A 20,404-nucleotide genomic window follows, 5' to 3' on the forward strand; every position below is an offset into this window, starting at 1 on the left:
AAGACATTTCCAGATAAACAAAAGCTAACAAACTTCATTACTACCAGACCTGTCCTATAAGTAGAGCTAAAGGAAGTCCTTAAGTCTAAATGAAAAAACATTAGAAAGAAACTCAAAGCCATATGAAGAAATAAAGATCTTCAGTGAAGGTAAACACGTGGGCAAATACAGAGACCACTATTATTGCACTGTTGATATGTAACCTCATTCTTTATTTCCTACATGATTTAAAAGACAAATAAACACACTTTAAAAATTATAAATTTATGTTATTGACATATAATGTATAAAGATATAATCTGTGACAAAAACAACACAAAGGGTGGGAAAACAGAGGTGTTACAGAAGCTCAGATTTGTATGCTATTGCAGATCAGTTGGTATCAACTTGAACTAGACTGTTATACATTTAGGATGTTAATAGTCATCCTCATGGTAACAACAAAGAAAATAACTAAAAATATAGGAAATGAGAAGAGAATCAAAACAGTTCACTCCAAAAACCAATTAAAACACCAAAAAAGGACAGTAATGGAAGAAATGAGGGGCAAAAAAGTTAGAAAATACAGAAAACAAATAACGAAATGGCAGAATTGCTTCCGTATCAGTGATTACTTTAAAGTAAATGGAGACCATTCAAAAGAACTGAAGAATAAACTGTTCTATAATAATAGTTGGAGACTTCAATTACCTACTTTCAATAATGGATAAAACCACTAGAAAGAAAATCAATACAAAAATAGGAGACACGAGCAAAACTAGAAACCACGTAGACTAAATAAGCATATATAGAATCCTCCACAGAACAGCAGAATACACATTCATCTCAGGGACTCACGCAACATTCTCCAAGGAGGACAACTTGTTCAGCACAAAATAAGTCTCAATAATTTAAAATGACTAAAATCACACAAATATCTTTTCTGACTACAATGGAATAAAGCTAGACCTCAATAACAGAAGGAAATTTCATAAATATGAGGAAATTAATACAGTCTTAAACAACCAATTGGTAAAAGAAGAAATCACAAGAGAAATCAGAAATGAAAGATGAATGACAACAAAAATACAACATACCAAACCTTACAGGATACAGTGAAGGCGGTGCTCAGATGGATATTTACAGCTGTAAACACCTACCTTAAAAAGAAGATCTCAAATCAACAACCTAACTTTACACCTTGAGAAGTAAGAAATGCAAACTAAACCCAAAGCTATCAGAAAGAAGGAAATAATAAAGATCACAGACAAAATTTAAAAAATAATAGAAAATCAACAAATCCAAAAGTTGTTGTTCAAACTTCAGCAATAAAATTGATAAAAATCAATAAAACCAATAAACCTTTAGCTAGAGAAAAGAACAAAGAGACAAAAGTAACTAAAATCATAAATGAAACTAGAAACATTACTATAGACCTTAGAGAAATAAAAAGGATCATAAGAAAATACTATGAACAATCATAGGCCAACAAACAAGATAACCAAGACGAATGGACAGACTCCTAGAAACACACAAATTACCGCAACTAACTCAAGAGGAACTAGAAAAATTTCAGGGACCTGAACTACTAAAGAGGTAGAATCAGTCATCAAAAACCTCCCAACAAAGAAAAGTCTAGGACTAGACGGCTTCACTGGTGAATTATACCAAACATTTAAAGAATTAAGGCCAATTCTTCACAAACTCTTCCAAAAATATTAAAGAAGAGGGAATACTTCCTAACTCATTCTATGAAGCCAACATTACTCTGATAAGGACAAAGGCCAACATCCTTTGTGAACATAAATGCAAAATTCTCAACAAACTTCTAACAAATTCAATTCCACAGCATATTAAAAGAATTATAAACTATCACCAAGGGGAATTTACCCCAAGAATTCAAGCATGATTCAACAGAAGCAAATCAGTGGATGTAATGCACATTAACAGAATTAAGGGGGTGGGGAGGAAGCATTTAACAGCATTCAGACCACCATTTCATGATAAAAACACTTAGAAAACCAGAAGCTGAAGGGAACCTCCTCAACATGGTAAAGGGCACCTACAAAAAATCCACAGCTAATAGCAGAGTCCATAGGAAAGACCAGTCCTTCCCTCTAAGATCAGGAAAAAGACTAGGATGCTCATTTTTACCACTGCAATTCAGCAAGGCACTGGAGTTCTAGCCTGAGCAATTGGACAAGAAAATAAGAAATAAAAGGTATCCGATTTGGAAAGAAGTAAATCTCTATTCACAAATGAAATGATCCTATACATATTTTTTTAATCTGAAAGAATCCACAAGAAAACCACTAAAGGAAATAAACAATTTCAACAAAGTTGCAGAGTACAAGATCAACACACAGAAAAATAGGTTGTGTTCCTACATACCTGCAATGAATGACCCAAAAAAAGAAACTAAGAAAGCTACAAGTTTCCCCCACTATCCACAAGCAGACCGTTCCCATGAAAGCTTCATAAGCTGAAATGGCATAAAGCAAAAAAGCAATTACCTCAGACACATCTTGCTAACGGATGCAAAAAAATAAATCAAGATGAAGCACAGATGCTCACAGACAGTTCAAAGCTATGGTGGCTTGATGCTGAGTATGGTTCCAAGCAAGGAAAGAGCTTGGTGGGGCCATTCCCGCTGCTCAGAGTGCGCTAGTTCTACGACAGCTGACTGCAAAACCAAGGCTGACCGCTGTTTTCACTGTTCTTTTTTTCATAAAAGCAAAAATCCTCTTCACATTTATTTTTCTCTCAAACTATACTTTTCGTCAAGTCTAAGATGCCATCAAAAAGACATCTGCCAATTTTAGGAATGTTAAAATGTGGGAAAAATATAAGTCTAGACACAGCAAAATACAGTAAATATCTTATTCCTCTAACTTCCCTCAATACAGTGTTTGTATTTCTATTTATTTAACTTATTTCTTAGGCTTTGTATTATGACTTAATGTCTGCTGACCCCGAATAGATTACAGGCTTCTTGAGGACAAAATTTCCATGCTGCTCATCTAAGATACAGTAGAAATCCCACTGAAGTTTGAGTAAAACAACATAGACTGGAGTGTGTAAAGAAAGAAAGGAAATAGCACTAATAACACCTATCTCACATTTATTATCAGAATAAATTAGAGAATATACATTAAAATCAATGTGTAAAGTGGATCTTATTCAAATGCAGGATTTTGGTATTTTAAAAGATATATTTACTAAAATTAAATGTCACGCTGCAAATCTGTCACTCTTCAATATCAGAAGCTATATTAGGGAATATAGGAAACTGTTCTCAAGGAAATATCTACAGGAAATTACTGCCTGGCTCCAGGAGAGCAAAGCACCCTGCCGGTCCTCCAGAGCATCCTAGGTCACGATCAGTGGGTGCTCCCCAGCCTGCTTCCAGACAGCAGGGTCTGTGACTTACTCCTGTTTGTAGCCCCAGGAGTCTCAAGAACAAGTAACAAGAATATCCAGGGAGACGTGTCATTTGAAAATAGAACAGCATTTTGTCCATTTCTTTGTTCTAAAATTACATTACTTACTTTGACTTTTCAAATAACATAAAAGAAGGGTATATCCAAGTGGGACATGGATTGAGAAGCCGGGCAGTTGGAGGCACTTGGATGAAATGAATGACTTAAGACAGAAAGTCACCTTGGAGAGTTTATGTCCGTCCCTCCTCTACTGCCTGGACCAGTGTAACATCCTCTTAACATCCTCTCCTCCCTCTACCTAGCATCTTGCTGAACTTATCTTCCACACTCAGGGAAGAACACAGCTGACAGAAAGTTCATCAGGCTGCTCCACTCCACCTTCAATAGCTCCCTATCAGCTTGAGAATAAAAATAACCTGGCCCACTTTATGAGCCTGACTTGATGCTCAGCAACAGTGACTGAAATTTCTCACACGTTTTCAGGCATCTGCGCCTTTGCTCAACCTTCTCCCAACAGTGTCACTTCCATCTCTCTCTACCAATTTGAAACAACCCTTTAAAGTTCAGCTCAAAGCGGCATGACTCCTGAAGGCAGCCCATAAACCACAGGACTGGGTGAACAGCTCTTCCCTCAAGTTCCTACAAACACATGCCCCCATCTCTAAAAACTCACCACATATTCTTCCAAAATTTTTAAAATGAAAAGTATCTTTAAAAAAATCACTTCCAGTAGACTGTGCCACAAAACCAAGAACCAAGTGTTTTTAACTTAATAGCTCTTTCATTTAACATACTCAGTAAATGTTTTAACTGAACCAACATGCTAATGTTAATATTGGTTTTTACGGGATTATTTCTTCCCATTTCTAAAAAACAAAAACGAGAGGGTTTTGGTTAGTTTTAGTTTTGTTTTGTTTGAGGGTTTTTTTGTTTGTTTTCAGCAAAGCCTTCTTAATGGCTAATGCTCAGGTGCACAGGTGTCAACTAGCTAGCATTCCCCAGACTTACCTGGTGCTGCTCTGTATCACAGGCAACTGCATCTCGCAAGCAACCTTGCCCTCTGGCTTCTGGGAAGATTTGGCCAGTGGAGAGGCACTGACCGGTAATAGAAGGAAGAAGAGGGAGAAGTCAGAGAATTTCTCCCAACACGTCCTCGGCAGAAGCTTTGTCTCCCATAACTTCAGTCCCCTCCAGACAGCCCTGCCCCTCTGCTGACCCAGCTCCCACCCCACAGTCCCAGCCATGGCACTTGCCCTCCCACACAGCCCTGGCTTCTGTACTCTGATAACACCAGCTTTTCTCACCTTCCTCCAGCCTTAAGGGGATCACAGAGGCTTCCAGGAGTTGTTAATATCTGCTTTGTTTCACAGCCCCTTTTGGCTTCACACCAATTACTCCTGCACCCAGTTCCTGGATTAACTTTCTTCTTGAAAGACCTCCTGTGGTTACCATTTTCTGGATGGCTCCTGACTGATTCTGTTTTTAAATGTCACTTAAACATTTGTATCAAACAGTATAACATCTCAGCATACCAAAGCATAAAAACTTTTAATCCTGAAGAAAACTTAGTGCATAAAAATATTATCCTGAATACAGCTTCAGGGGAGTGGGAGTGAAAGAAAGGGAACCATGCATTAAATTCCTACAAGTATAAAGAAAGAATCTAGCATTTTTTTCATATCAAAGTGTTCCTCACTGGAATGAAGTCTTTCCTTAGCTGTAATGTTTACTTGAATTACGTCAATCACTCATAATAAAAATGTCACTTTTTAAAAACTTATTTAGCAAAGGGGAAAATTGGAAGGATTATGGGAGTTGGAGTCACTGCAGGCCAAGACATCTGTTCAGAGGGGAAAAAATGTTAAAGACCTCCTGTCAGTGACATATTCAAATCCACAAAATTCAGTCCTTTCCCAAAACAAATCCAGTTAAAAGATATACCTTTAACAATTAATCTTATTTCATATTTTTTACAAGATCATAAAATGTTAAATTTGAAAAGAGTTGCTTAAACATAAGGAATAAAGGCACAATTTGTAAACAGTTCAGTGTTAACAACTGATTATTACAGGATTTGGTGACTCCCCTTTCATGTAATGGTTAACTGAAATTCCTTAAATAGAGCCAGTCTAACTCACCTTCCAGAAAATATCTCAGGAAACGAAACACTTTAGAGTAGAGGGAACATTTATTATTTGTTTTTATTTTGACACTAAACATATTTCTTAATCACTGAAATAGTTTGTTCTTTACCTCCACTGAAAAATAGTATTACACAACAATCCCCAAACTAAAGCAAAAGATTAAGGTTGCAGACTTTAAAAGAATGAAATCTGTAAAGAAAGAGGAATTTGACCTTAAAAACAATAAGCATTTCCTAAGCAGCTATGAACTGCCAGGCATCTTATGTAAATCACCTCATTTTACCTAAAACAGCATCAGGCACTACCACAATAAGGAAATGGAAACCCAAAACGGTTACATAATTGTTGCAACAAACATGAGAAGCAAAATTCAAGTTCAGTCTTGTCTGGCTCTAGTGTCTGGTTCTCCCTTGCTTTCTCGGAACAATATTATGAAACTTTCACGCGTTTTTAATATACGTAATACTTCTTGAATAAATATAAAGAGAGCTTGTAAACACCTACAATGTGCAAGCTCTGCACATAAACAGATTACAAGGACCTACCCGATTAATTAAATTACCAATTAATAAACATTTCTTACTAATACAAAAGCCCTAAAACGAGATCAGCATGTCTGAGCCACCACCCAACCTACTCCGTTCACTTTGTATACAACTTATCATCATATGCTGATAGAATAGCCTTGTAAGATCTTGGTTAATTATTCCTCCCAGTTGTCTGATGAATGTCTGAAAACTCGCTGAAATCTGAGTTACTATCCCAGGCACTTTGTGCAAATTTTGACATTTCCTCTCTAGTTGCTATGTGGTCCCCAGTATCCTCCACACTACTTTTTTTTTTTTTTAATGCCCACTCCATTGAAAGAATGCACTTCACATCACAACTCAGTACACACACGTGTTACAGAACTACAACAAAAATGTACTGATAACCACATTTACACTCACTGTGCACAATGCACTGGATATTTTCAAATTTGTTTTAAATGTTGGAAGCAATCCAGTAAACGGACCTCACAAACTGTTAACGAGCACTCTAGGACACCACTCTAGAATCTAACCCTGTTAAGGAAGTGCCGAGGTGACAGGAGTGCTTTTCCTTCCTCTTGCTCTCCATACTGAAGGAGGAAAAAGTTAATGAGAACAAGAAAAGGAGGGGGGAAAAGAAGGCACCACATGCCCCCAAAGGTTCACCCTAAAGTATGATGGCTTGTGGGATTATCTGTACTTTAATTACTATGGTGAAATATAATAATTTTTAATAAAAATTAAAATTTACCATTTCTAACCATTTTAACTGTAAAATTCAGTAGCATTGAGTACATTCACAGTGTTGTGCCACCGTCACCACAATTCATTTTCAGAACTTTTTTACCATCCCAAACAGAAACTCTACACCAATTAAAACAGTAACTCCCTATTACCCCTCCCTGGCCCCTGGTAAACTGTAATTGCTTTTTATAGGAACAATTTGTAAACATATAGAAAAGAAATGAAAATAATGACCCCTATACATACATGACCCAGACTCAACAAATTAGCTAATTTTTCTATATTTATTCACCTGTCCCTAGCTTTCTATCATTTTACCCCAACTTACTTAAACAATATAAAAACTACAGACTTCTTTTTACACAACCACAATGTCGTCACAGCTAACATTATTAACAATAATCCCTCGGTATCATCAACTATGGAAGGTTTATAGATATAATCAACTTAATAATGAAAAATATTTGTTGTCACCAAATTTCATTGATTTCATTAGAGCAATGATTTCTAACTAATTTCTTGCATAACTATTTTATAGAAGATAATTAATATTCAAGACCAAAAATACTGCAATGTTGCAACTAAAGCTTTCTGCAGAACTCTACAGCAGCCACCCATATTGCTAGGCCATGAAGGAGAGACTACATTGTTTCCCATTAAAAATCTAAAATGTTACAATACTTAATATGTTATAAGTGGAATGTTTTCTCAGCAAAACACCACAAAAGTAACCTAGTAAAACCTGATAGGATTATTTATTTTACTTAAGCAATCGTTAGAAAATAGAAAAGCCTATTTATCTAGTGTTCTTTTAAAAAATGGACTATTAGATGAACTTAAAACTAGACTGCTTTTGTTAAACCTATCTTAATAGTGTTGTAGAAAGTGAAGATATGATTGTACCTAAAAATCTCTTTGGTGTTGTGAAAAAGTCAAACTAGAGTACTAAGGAGATGCATGAATAAACCCTAACTTACAGACTATACTAGTAATTTTTATTCCTGTGAGGAATGACTTTGATTCACATAGAGTTTGATATCATGAAATAACACTCATTTTCAAAATATTGATATAAAAGATTGGAGAAGATAAAAGACAAAACCAGGGCTCGTTCAAATTTAATCTATAATTTTTCACATCATACAACCACTAGTTAAGAAGAAATTACCAGCCTGTGAAATATAAACAACCAAAGCTCAAAATACGAAATACAAAGTCAAATATAAACAAGAAAAAAAAAATGTCTACAGGAGTCTCACACGGTCTCTTCTAATCCTATACATTTTTACTAATGCAAAATACATCAAGTTCAGAAAATATAATCTTAACATTCTTTAAAGTTTGTGATTATAAGAGATTACCTCCCAGATCGAAAGCAGCACCACACAAACACCAGCATAACATGATCTAACTGCACAAAAAGGTGCTGCTGCTCAGTCTCTGCATCACATAAGTGTCAAAAGGAAATCAAGAAAATTAAAATGTTTATGCTGTTTAATAGGAAGCACATGTGTATATTTAGATAAAGTTGTGTCACTAACTTTACCCAATTTACTTCCAAGGTATTTGAATGGAAATCCTAGAACTTCATGAAAGACTAACACATTCTACATAGTTATCTCCACTCAATGAGGGGAAAATGAACAAAGAAAAAACTAGAAAATAACCTGCAGGGTGCACAAGTAATTCTGTTGCAGAAATTGGTCCATCAAGAAAGGAAGCACCACGCTTGGAGGGTTGGAGAACTCAGGTTTATTAAGCCGGGGGCCCCAGATGAGCTAACACTCCAAAGTTCTGGGCCCAGAGCTCACAATGAGTTTTACTTTTATAGGGGTCAGTGCACATCTTTACAGTTAGCATGGGTAGATTGGTTACTTGGTTTACAGAACACAGAAGTTTCCAAACAGAAACTTACAAGAGCAGGTGCAGAACATTCCATTTTTAGCAAAACATCTTATGGTTACATTGGATTGCTAGATCATCCTGTTTTTTTGGGGGGGGGGGGGTTGGCTCAGCAAGCATAATTTTCAAAAGCAGAACAAGTATGGAGTTATTTTTAGTTGAGTGCAAGTTTCTAATTTTCCTCTTCAATTCCACATAATAAAAGATTCTATTCATGTCTTGACTATAAACAAGAAGCAGAGAAAGGAAAATCTAGATCTAAGTATTTTCTAGAAGTTAGATTTCCCAATTCAAATAGCAGTAACTAGGGTAGGGTACTCTAATAGCTCTCACTCTAAATTATCAGAGGCCAGGGAATTTATTTAACGTCTGAAAACTAAAGCATAAAATACATACACATATACATATGCATATATATACACACATACATACATATACATATATTATATATATATATTATATATATATAGCATTGTGGCTGGAAATCTTTTTAACTTTATAAAGCAAGCCACTAATGTGATCTTTTCTTCTCACCTGCTGTGAAGAAGGCCAAGCGGCCTAACCTTTAGGCAGTGGACACAGCTGATGTGAAACAAAATTAACCACGTGCTCAACTGAGTGAAGCTACATTCTGACAATTTCTTAACTTCAAAAAAATTTCTCATTACTTTCAGTGTCCATGACTCTTCAACATGAAAAGTACGATCAACTTTTTCATGTCATCTGTACAATAAACAATTCCAAATTCCTTGCCAGATTCAATGCACTGTTCTGTCACTCAACAGCAACAGTGACTTGAGAACTCACTAGATCCAGGGACTGTACTAAGGGCTTTTTACAAACACTACTCTATTCCCCAGGATATACCTGCAAGGTAGTCTTATCCCCATTTCACTAAGAAAACTAAGTGTCAGAAAGGTCAAGTCACATGACCAAGACTGAATTACTAAATGGTGGAGCCAGATTTTAACGTCCGCCCATCTGACTAACTTTAACATCTATTTGTTCTTCCCACTATTCCAGACTCTTATTTATACTAACCTTATTCATGGGTTAAAAAGCACCTCCCACTACTTTTTTTCCAGAAATCTGAGTTTGGGACTGGGGGATGAGAATTAAGTCATTTCCAGGAATTATTTTTGCAAATATCAAGACACAATTTTCCCCAAATGCTTCTTGACTTAACTTTTAATATTTGAAACATGAATATTAATGAATATTTGTATATTAATATTTATAATGAATAATAATGTAACTTTTAAGGTTTAAAATATGGATATTAAAAGTTACATTATTGATTCAGCAAGACTGAAAGGTATGCATTAATCACTGCAAAAGGTTTCCTACAACAACACTGAAGATTCTGAACAGAGATCCAAAAGTTGGAGTATTACATTGGTAAAAATATTGCCAAACAGTATCTCTGTTTACACAATAATTTTCTAAGAATAAAATAACTATGTGAAGCTCAGAACTGCTTAGTTCTATTAGAATCCTTCATTCTAAATACCAGAATCAATCCAAAAATGTATCTATCCATGTTTTCTTTACAACATTATTGCAGAGAATACTATTTTGCAATTCTGTCTGACAATGTCATTAGTAGTTCACCCTTACTCTCGAAATGTATTTTCATTGGGCACAGAATACTAAGCTGGCAATTTTTTCCCAGCACACTTGAGATATCATCCCACTGACTTCCATTTCTGCTCCTGCTGTCAGCATAACTGCCACAGCTACTTTAAAGGTAGTCTGTCTTTTGTTTGCTGCCAGCTTTTAAAATGTTCTCCTCATTGCTGGTGCTCTCCATGTCACTATGATGTGTATAGATGTATCTCTCTCTCTCTCTTAGCAATTCTGCTTGTATTTCTCTGAACTTACTTGATTTGTAAACTGGTGTTTTTCATCAGTTCTGGAAAAGCTTCAGCTACTGTAGCTTCAAACATGCCTCCTCTCCCATTATTTCTCCCTTCTACAATCAGAAAACTTATGAAATACTGTTAGACCTTCTCTTTCTGTGTTCTATAAATCTTAATTCCTTTCTTTTTTCCCATTTCCTTGTCTTTCTGTGCTACATTCTGAATAATTTCTTCTCTATGTCCAGTTCATTAATTCTCTTTTCTATTTAATTTACCATTAACCAACCCACTGAGTTTTTCATTATAATTATTATTTCTATTTTTAGAAGTTTTATTCAGGTCTTTTTCAAATCTGCTAAATTTCTTGTTCCCCACAGATATTTTCCATCTTCATGTAAACGTAATAAACAGTTGTTTCATAATCATTCCAGAATCTGAAATTTCTGAGGGCCAATACTTCTGTCAATTGTTTCTGCTGCTTCTCACTCATGGTGCCTTGTTTCCTTGTGTGCTTGGTTATATTTTACTGTGGGCTAAATCTCTGGAAAATTATTTCCGGGAATTTCCTAGGACCTAAGATAAAAATGTATTCTACCTGAAAGGATTTTCATGTGCTTCTCCCAGGCACCTAGAACCACTTTAAATTCACAACTTGAGGTGAGGTTTGTACCACCCAAGTCACACTAAATATGAGCTGCAAATGAAGAGGAGGGAAGACCTCTGGTTTTAACTTCTTAAGAATAGGTGTTTTTTCAGGTCCAAGACAACTATTCTTACAGGCTCCTGAGATCAAGAGTATGGGAAGGGTTTTAAACTTAGTTTAACCTTACTCTATAGACATACTTCTTTGGAGTCTCAGTTTTATAGAGAAGGAATTTCCTATTAAACTCCTCCCCTTGGTCCTATCTAGGCTTTAATTTCTATACCCTGTGCCGTATGAGGTCCTCAAAACCAAAGTTAAAGTTCCCTAGAATATGGCAAATGTCCTCAGAGGAAAAGAATTTTTAATATTCTGCTTACTTCTCTCAACTCCTAATTTCATGTAGATTTTGGCCTGGTAATTTGTTTTTTGTCATGTTAGCTTTTCAGGAGAAAAAAAAGAAGAAAAAAATGGACCATTTTCTGGCATTTCTAATTCTTTTCCAGGCATTCCTCTATCCATATAACCTAGCTGGCCATATTAGCCTCTTTTCAATTTTAAAAGGTTTCATATTTTCATATTTCAATCACTTTGTGGGAAAGAGTAACACTGACACCAAGGAACAATTTATCTTTATTCTTGATTCTCTGGTACTGTCTAGGACAGAAATTTGCCAAATCCCAAAGCATATCAATTCTATTTTAAGACAGTTAAGAGATGGACAAGATTCTGAAGTTAATTCCCCAAATAGACATCTGTATAATTGCTAAGGAATTTATTGATCTACTGAGTCCTCCCCCTCACCTCAGCAATATGTACAAAAATTCTATATTTGGAAGTACTGAAAGATTGACCAGTTGCAAAAAAGATGACAAAAAAGGGATAACTGAGTTCAATCTTGCTTCTGCCAGGAAAAAAAATCATAAAGAAAAACACTAATATATGGAATTACATAAAAATGTAATAAAATTCTTCATAAGAACTTTTTAAATGTATAAGCAAAATAGAAAAACAAAATTGAGAATATTTATAATACATGTAATAGGCAGAGTTCAAATCTGCAACATAAAAAAAAAAGCTCTTGAAAATCAATAATAAAAGAAAATAAACACCACCAAAAAATGGACAAAGGGCTTAAGTAGGCATCAAATAAATAAGAATAAAAGCAACCTATCAACTTTTGCCAACAGGTTAACCCAAAAGCAATGATTTACAATACCTTCTGGTAGCAAGATCATGAGCAAATGTAATTTATACCCTGCACTAAAAGTTGGGGTAAAAATTAACATTATCTATTAGAAGTTTGGCAATTGGTATCAAAATCTACATTATACATATACCCTTAGATACAATAATCTTACTTCTAAAAATATACCTAGAAATATAACATCAATGCATGAGGACTTATGAAAGATAAAATTTAAAAACAGAACACAAAACCAATTAAAACAGTTATATGCACAATTAAAAAATTAAGAAACTATATAAATAATAATAGAAAAAGAAATGTAATTATTAAGAAGAATGGGAATTGAAGTTATTTTAAAATTTCTCTTTATATATATACATGTAATTTTCTGAATTTTTATTCTCTAAGTAAATGTTTTTAGTGAAATTGGTTCTTCCTTCATAGAGCAATATCTTTTCTTATTCTGAGACTCTTTTGCTTTTGGGTTTTTTTTTTTTTTAAGGATTATTTTATTATTTATTTATTTAGTTTTACTTTTGGTTGCACTGGGTTTTCGTTGCTGCACACGGGCTTTCTCTAGTTGCAGAGAGCAGGGGCTGCTCTTTCCTGCAGTACATGGGCTTCTCATTGAAGTGGCTTCTCTTGTTGCGGAACATGGGCTCTAGGCACACAGGCTGCAGTACTTGCAGCATGTGGGCTCAGTAGTTGCGGCTCGCAGGCTCTAGAGTACAGGCTAAGCAGTTGTGGCGCACAGGCTTAGTTGCTCCTCAGCATGTGGGATCCTTCCAGACCAGCGCTTGAACCCGTGTCTCCTCCATGGGCAGGCGGATTCTTAACCACTGTGCCACCAGGGAAGTCCTAAAATTTCACTTTATATTGTACTTTTTTTTAAATTAATGATATATTATTATCTTGATTCTCAGGAGACTGAAAAGTATAGATGAATTAACTCATCCAATAATTTTTATAGTTTTATTTTTTGTCTGTCTTTTAGGTCTGTGTAGTGGATTAAACATGGTCATAAATTTTCTGTTACTTTCCCCACTAGCAGATGGAGTTTAATTCTCCTCCCATTGAGTCTGGGCTAAGCATCTATTTAATCAATAAATTACAGTAGAAGCAACGCTCATCAGTTTTAAGCCTAATCGTTTAGAACATTGGCTGCTTCTTGCTTCCTTCCTCTTAGAATGCTTGTTCTTAGGACACTCACTCTCAGAGCCCACCAGTCACACCCAGGCCACGTGGAGAGGCCTCGGGTAGGGGCTGTGATCAACAGCCATAGTTCAGCTTCCAAACAGCAGCCAGCACAACTGCCAGCCTCGTGAGTGAGCCATCTTAGAAGTGCAAACCAGGACCTCCAATGAGCTGACACCAAGTGAAACAGAGATAAACCTCCCCTACTAAGTCCTACACAAATTATAAAATCATGAGTAAATAAATATCACTGTTGTCTTAAGCTAGTAGGGTCTGGAGTGGCTTACCACACAGCTGTTAATAACTGCAACAGCTTCTTATTTACTGCTCTATTTTCAGCACCTAGAACAGTACCTGTTATGGGACACCTTTTAATAAGCACAGCACCAGGAATATGAGTAAAGATGATGTACATGGCCTTGGAGCTCATAGAGCAGTCAAAAGTGGGACACAGGCAATTAGGTAAACAGAAAATTCTAATACATAATAAATGTTATGGAGTAGTACAGGTTATTTGTCCCAACAGCAAGGGCACAACACAGACCTAGTGGTTTAAAAGAAGCTTCCTGGAGCAGTAGCATTTAAGCTCAGATCTCACAAGAGTCAGTAAGATCAAGAGAGAGAATATTCCAAGCTTGAGGCAAGCAAAATCATAAGCAGTTCCAAAAACTCAATGATTTCAGTACTTTAGAGTGAAATTACAGAGTATAAGGGAGGCAGAAGAAGGAGACACAAGACTGAGAAACAGGTAATGGAGAGCAGTCAGCCCACCTTATAAGCGGGTTCCCTGCATATTCCATTTGTGGTTGGTTGAATCTGCGGGTGCAGAACCTGCGGATACCATGGGCCAACTGCAAGTGACTTGTGCATCTATGGACTTTAGTATCTGCTGGCGGTCCTGGAACCAATCCCTTATGGATACTAAGGGACTACTGCACTGAAAGGTTTTACACTATAGTGTATAAGAGAATCAGATGAGAGCTTAAAAAGATCACCAGGCTACAGGGACACCTGTCAGAAAACCTGACAGAAACATAAGCAAGAGATGATGATCTAGAGATCAAGGGATGATACACCAGAGTAGAAGTAGTGGGGATAAAGAGACACTGGATTCAAGAGGTAGCATCCACAGAGCCTGACACCTTTATGTGAGGATTTGGGAAAAGGGAATAAAGTACGTCTGCCAGGTTTCTGGCTTGAACAACTAGAGAGATGGTGATGCTGTCCAGTGACATAATAAACTTGGGAGGGGGAATAGGTTTTCTAAGACAAGATGGTAAATTCAGTTGCAGACATACTGAAATTGAGCTTTCTGTGGGCCACCCAAAAGTGGAGTTACCCAGTAGGCAATCGGATCCCCAGGTCTAAAGCCCAGGGAAGAAAGTGGGTTGGAGAGCTAAGACAACAGACTCTTCAGAAACCTCTTCTCTCTTTGTAACACTAATCTCTCACTGTCTCCTCTGGAGTCCTCAACCACCCAGCTACAACTCTACAATTGTATTCCAATTTGTCTTTATATAAAAGTATTTCTCTCTCATTTTGTTAATGCTTCCAAAACAGTGGTTTTATTTTCTAAGGAAACCCAAGTTTAATCAATGTCTTGCCACACCCTTTGCATGGCTGGATGCATGATAGCCACTGCTCAGGCATTTTGCAGTAGTTTTAGTGACAACAGGAAGGAAATCAGAGGCACTGCTTAGGACTGCGTTCCAGACTGCTGCATCTGTATTCTAGATCAAAGTAGAAAGGGGAGCTACTGTACGAAAGAAAGAAAACAAGGTATATCTGGAGAATTAAAAAGAAGCCACAAAATCAAAGAAGTCCAGAAAGAGAATCAGAAATTAGAAAGGGGGCCAGAGAAGGAAGAGCGGGCCTATCAGACACTTCCCTGTCCCTACCTGTCCCATTCCGCCCCACCTTCACTGCCTCCTGGTCTACTGATCACTTTCCAAAGGCCTCCACTTCACTCAGTTTTAACCATCACAGGCTTTGGGTTGGAGAACTTTAAGTGGACCATAGAAGGACCATAGCTTGAAAAGAAAACTCACCATAAGGGTAGAAAATTACACCACCTGACCAGAAAAAGAAACTCATGATGCTTGATACTCCAACAAGCCAACACAGTAATGCACAATTTGATCTCTCTATAAAAATGGCTGGCTTCGTTCAGATGGTATGCTTACCTACCTGGAAAAGGTAAGAGAATCAACTGAAAAGCTGTGACAATAAACAGAGTCAAAAAGTGACTGGCTATGAAATAAATACACATAAAACATCAACCAGCAATTGTCTGGTAGGAAAAATACACATACATACACACACACACACACACACAGGAAAATCCTATTCACAACAACAAAAAATAAAATACTGTGTGAGTGAATAGAAAATCAAATGACAAAGCTTCTGGTATCTATGGAGAAAGAATACGTCATTCATTAAGGAGTACTGAGAAAACTGGCTGATCAAAAAGCTTAGAACTTTTAGTACCACCTCGCGCTATGCCACTCAACATGTTCTGGAATAACTGCAAACGCCAAATTTTAAATCTAAACTATGAAAATGGTTGAGAAAGTAGTAACAAGAGTAACATAAGATATTAAATGAAAAATAAATGCAAGCAACAAAATAGCAAGAATCACTTTTAATTTAAAAAAATCGATATTATCTACATATATGCATGTTTATCTGTGTATAGCTACAATTTACATACACACAACACAGGATAAAGGAATTAAAATTAACCCTAAATTAGTTAAGAGAAATGAAGATTGGAGAAGGGAGGCAATTTATCCCAAGCCTCCCTACACGGTACAAACACACCTATCAAAATGAGCATTCTTACCATGCAATTCTTGGACTTCATGAAGAAAAAGAAGTCTCATTTAATGAATGCAGCAGATGAAAACTGACACAGTGGTACCATCTGCCCATCTCCTATCAAATCCACCTTCACCCCCACATCCTACCAGGGATCTGGGGTAATCAATCCACAATCTCATCCCAAAATGACAAGAGATACACTGTTAGTAACCCCTCATGGATTCTGCAACAACTCCAGAGGTAGCATTCTGGGAAACTCTCAAGGGGTTCATTATGATCCTCACTGGCTATCAGCAAACAGAATGCACGCCTCTACAGCCAGAGTCTGTGACTTGGGCTCAGTCTTCTTGCAGTGCTGAATCACCCCAGCTCCATCAACAGGCGGGTGTGTCTCCCCCAGGGTGGTCATGTCAGAAGTGGGAGCTTACTTCTCACTGATCTAATTATTCTGAAGACCCCACTACTTAGAAGTGGAGACCGCATTTCTTTTGTTCCACCTTTTTATCTTACTTAGGGACAAAATGTTTAGTAACACTAAAACATAAAGCATTGCTGGTAACCAACATTTGTAACCTGGCTTTCTAAACTAGTACTTGCACTACAAACCTGACTTTATCTTCAGCCTCTCAAGGCATGATAACCCTGAAGAGAACTTTAAGAACTATCCGATAGTCCAGGTGATTATTTTTGATGATTCATTTTTATAAAATTTCCACAACAAGCATTACTCTTTGTAATAGGGAGGGGAAAAAAAAAAAACACTTTTCTAACAGCCATCTAGATTATCATATTGCGATTATTTGACCTAAAATATCCACCCATGGGAACATTTTCTTTAGACAGATATACCACAACTGGTTTATCATAATTATCATACACAACTAAATCCAATCAATTTTAAAAAATAAATCATTCTTCTAAATGTAGACTTCATGACCCATAAAAAAGGTCAAGATAAGCATTCTTGTCAATACAAATTTATGAAAATTTGCAATCATCTGTAATGACTATTCCAAATCTCATTTCAAAAAAAAAAAAAGTTGTCTAATAACCACCTTTCCTAGGCAATTGACTTTAAAAAAATAAATCTGCAATTATTAAATATTTTCATTTAGTCAGCCACAGATACCACATGTAGCACAGAACAATGACTGAATGATATTATCTTTAGATGTTTTTCATCCAAACTAATGGACATTTAATGAGCACCCATTGCATGCCAGGCCCTATACCAGATACTACTGATGCAAAATGCTAACACAGAGATCCTATACTCCAGTTTTCTGTCTACTCAAGGAGACAGGCACTATCATGAATATAAATATGAAAAATACACACACAAACAGACTCAATCCCTTACCTCCAACTCCAAAAATCCCAAAAGCTCTCAAAACTAAAAATTATTTTCCAAGCTGTCAGAGAAACACGGCCTAACTAATGTAAGTTTTTATGTAGTCTTTTTCATTTTACTTAGTGTGAAGATATATAATTTCACTGGGAAAATTAACGTGCCTGATTATGGGGTGACTGCTCCTATCCACAGGAGGTTTCACAATATACAGCACATGCACCATATTAATTTTCTAAATTCCAGAAACTTTTCACTTCTGAGACATACATGCCACCATGGGTTTCAGATAAGGGACAGCAGACCAAGTTTGGAGGATGCAAAGAAAGATGAATTATTTCAAGGAGCAAACAAGTTAGTCGAGGAAGGTAAAAGTTATAATCAGAGAGACCTCCAGAAAAAGGTTATCTTGTTCTGGGCTTCAAAACACTACACTTGAAAATTTTAAACTAATCCTTTTATACCACCACCAAAACCAACTTTTATTATTTCTACAGCCTTACTTACTTGTTTTGAAATATCTGAGCTGCCAAATCATACTTATTCATATTTAAATCTCCAAAGGGATAAAATCATTACCACACCAATTTCATATTTTCATCCAAAAAGTAAAAACTTTGTTTTCTTGGCCCTACAGCCTTCTACCAAATAAATGTGTGATCTTCATTAAGTTATTCAAATATAGTCAGTCTTGAGCATGTGGATATGATCAACCACTGCAGATTACCCACAGGAGAACACAGTATGTAACACTCAGATGACAGCATTACCTATGTGCCAGACACAGTCTAAGCATTTTATGTACTTATACAGTTGGCCCTCCATATACTCTGGTTCCTCATCTGTAGATTTAATCTATAGTGAATCAAAAACATTTAGGGGGAAAAAAATTCCAGAAAGTCTAAAAAAGCAAACCTTGAATTTGCCTGGCTCTGGCAACCATTTACATAGTACTTACATTGCATTAGGTATTACAAGTAATGCAGAGAGATTTAAAGTATGTGGGAGGATGTGTGTATATTATATGCAAATACTATGCCATTTTATATAAGGGACTTGAACATCCACAGATTTTGGTATCCATAATGGTCCTGGAACCAATCCCCCACCAACATCAAGGGACAACTGTTTACGTATATGTATGTTACATACATATATATGTGTATAACATTTACACATGTAACATAAAACAAGCAGCATAGGTATAACACATGTATACTATGTACAAACACAGGAACATACACATATACTCATTTAATCCTCAAGACAGCTCTGTGAGGTAGTTTCTATAACTACCTTCATTTAAAAGATGAGAAAAGTGAGGCACTGTGAGGTTAAGTACCTGGCCAGCATGGCATTACGAGAGACACCAAAACAGAGAATGAGCACACAGAAAACACCACACAGATCTGCTGTTATGCTGACTTCCTTCTCAAACTTGCTATTACCCCAGTTAACAGAAAATTGACGCCACTGGAATTAGCCACAGGCGCTCCCCACAACAATCCCCACCCCCTCTCTTTCCCCTCCCACAACTGCCCCCATTCACAACCTCTCAGTTCTCAAGTTCTAGTGCACACACTGGCATAGCACTGCCGTTTTGATCATCTGTCCGTGTAAAGAGAAATGTCTTAGACCAGATGTACAAGCACCAATCCTCAGACCGCTGCTGATATGAGACAACGTTTTCAGTGGTCTGAGACAGAAAGGGGCTGGGGGACAGATGGTATATACATTTTTATGAAACAAATTATTCAACTTAAAATACCATCCTTTATGGTAAGGTTGTCATTTTTACCTTCTCAGTGTTAAATATGATGATGACCAGCGCTCAGCTGCTTACTGTCCCTACTGGACAAGTAAAAAGTCTAACTCCACTACTCCCTCTCAAAATCCTAAAGGCTACAATAACAAAAACAGAACAAATCTACCATGTATGCAGAGAGGGGGAAGGGAGGAGAGACTGGCACAGGCAGGAAATGAAGGACTCAAAACTTGCAGAATCAAAAGGAAACAGATACCACTTTCACTTTTAACAGTGACAAACAAATTAGAGAGTTAGTACAGCAAACAAGCACAAACAAAATAAACCATTGCAAATGTCATTGTCTTATTCAGAAAAGATTATAAGCATTGAGGCAATTCTTCATTCTGAAGTGGGATAAAATGGGAATTTTTTTTAAAAAGTATGACAAATTTGAATTCTAAAATGAAAGTCAAGCTCATAATTCTCATCAGTACTAGGAAAAAGGAATTTAAAAGAGTATTATTCACTTATTTTCTCCTAAAATACAACAAAGAGAAGACCGTCAAAAGCATGCACTCCCAGCTCTGTGCTGGCTTGAAACTTTTATCCTCTCTCTGCTTCAGTTTCCTTCAAGGTTGTTTTAAGGATTAAATGAATAACAATAAATAAAGCGCTTAGAACAGTGCCTGGCACTTAGTAAGCACTTAAAAAATACTGTCATACATGAATCTGCCCACAAGTGGGCTGGCACTAGCCTCAAGACCCAGACTCACCCACCACTGGGTGGGCACCAGCCCCAGGATGCCTTGGGCCCCAGCTCCACCCACCAAGAAGACAACATGAGCTTCAGGACAAGCCAGAAGCC

At 36.6% G+C, this 20,404-nt stretch overlaps 1 protein-coding gene across 12 annotated transcripts in view; it reads right to left on the reverse strand.

Annotated features, from left to right (window-relative positions):
- TBC1D5 (TBC1 domain family member 5) overlaps positions 1-20,404 on the reverse strand; it is a 556,466-nt gene that overhangs the window by 527,271 nt on the left and 8,791 nt on the right. For 7 of the 12 annotated variants that reach the window (XM_057739458.1, XM_057739468.1, XM_057739467.1 and 4 more), the window contains exon 2: positions 4,428-4,514. The exons of 4 other annotated variants lie outside the window; for them this stretch is intronic. The gene's annotated coding sequence lies outside the window, so the exon portion shown is untranslated. Of the gene's footprint in view, positions 1-4,427; positions 4,515-4,723; positions 4,896-20,404 lie in introns of all 12 variants that reach the window. One more of the 12 variants, XM_057739455.1, reaches the window with a different exon arrangement.

Source organism: Hippopotamus amphibius, chromosome 6, assembly GCF_030028045.1.
Source record: "Hippopotamus amphibius kiboko isolate mHipAmp2 chromosome 6, mHipAmp2.hap2, whole genome shotgun sequence".
NCBI lineage: Eukaryota > Metazoa > Chordata > Mammalia > Artiodactyla > Hippopotamidae > Hippopotamus > Hippopotamus amphibius.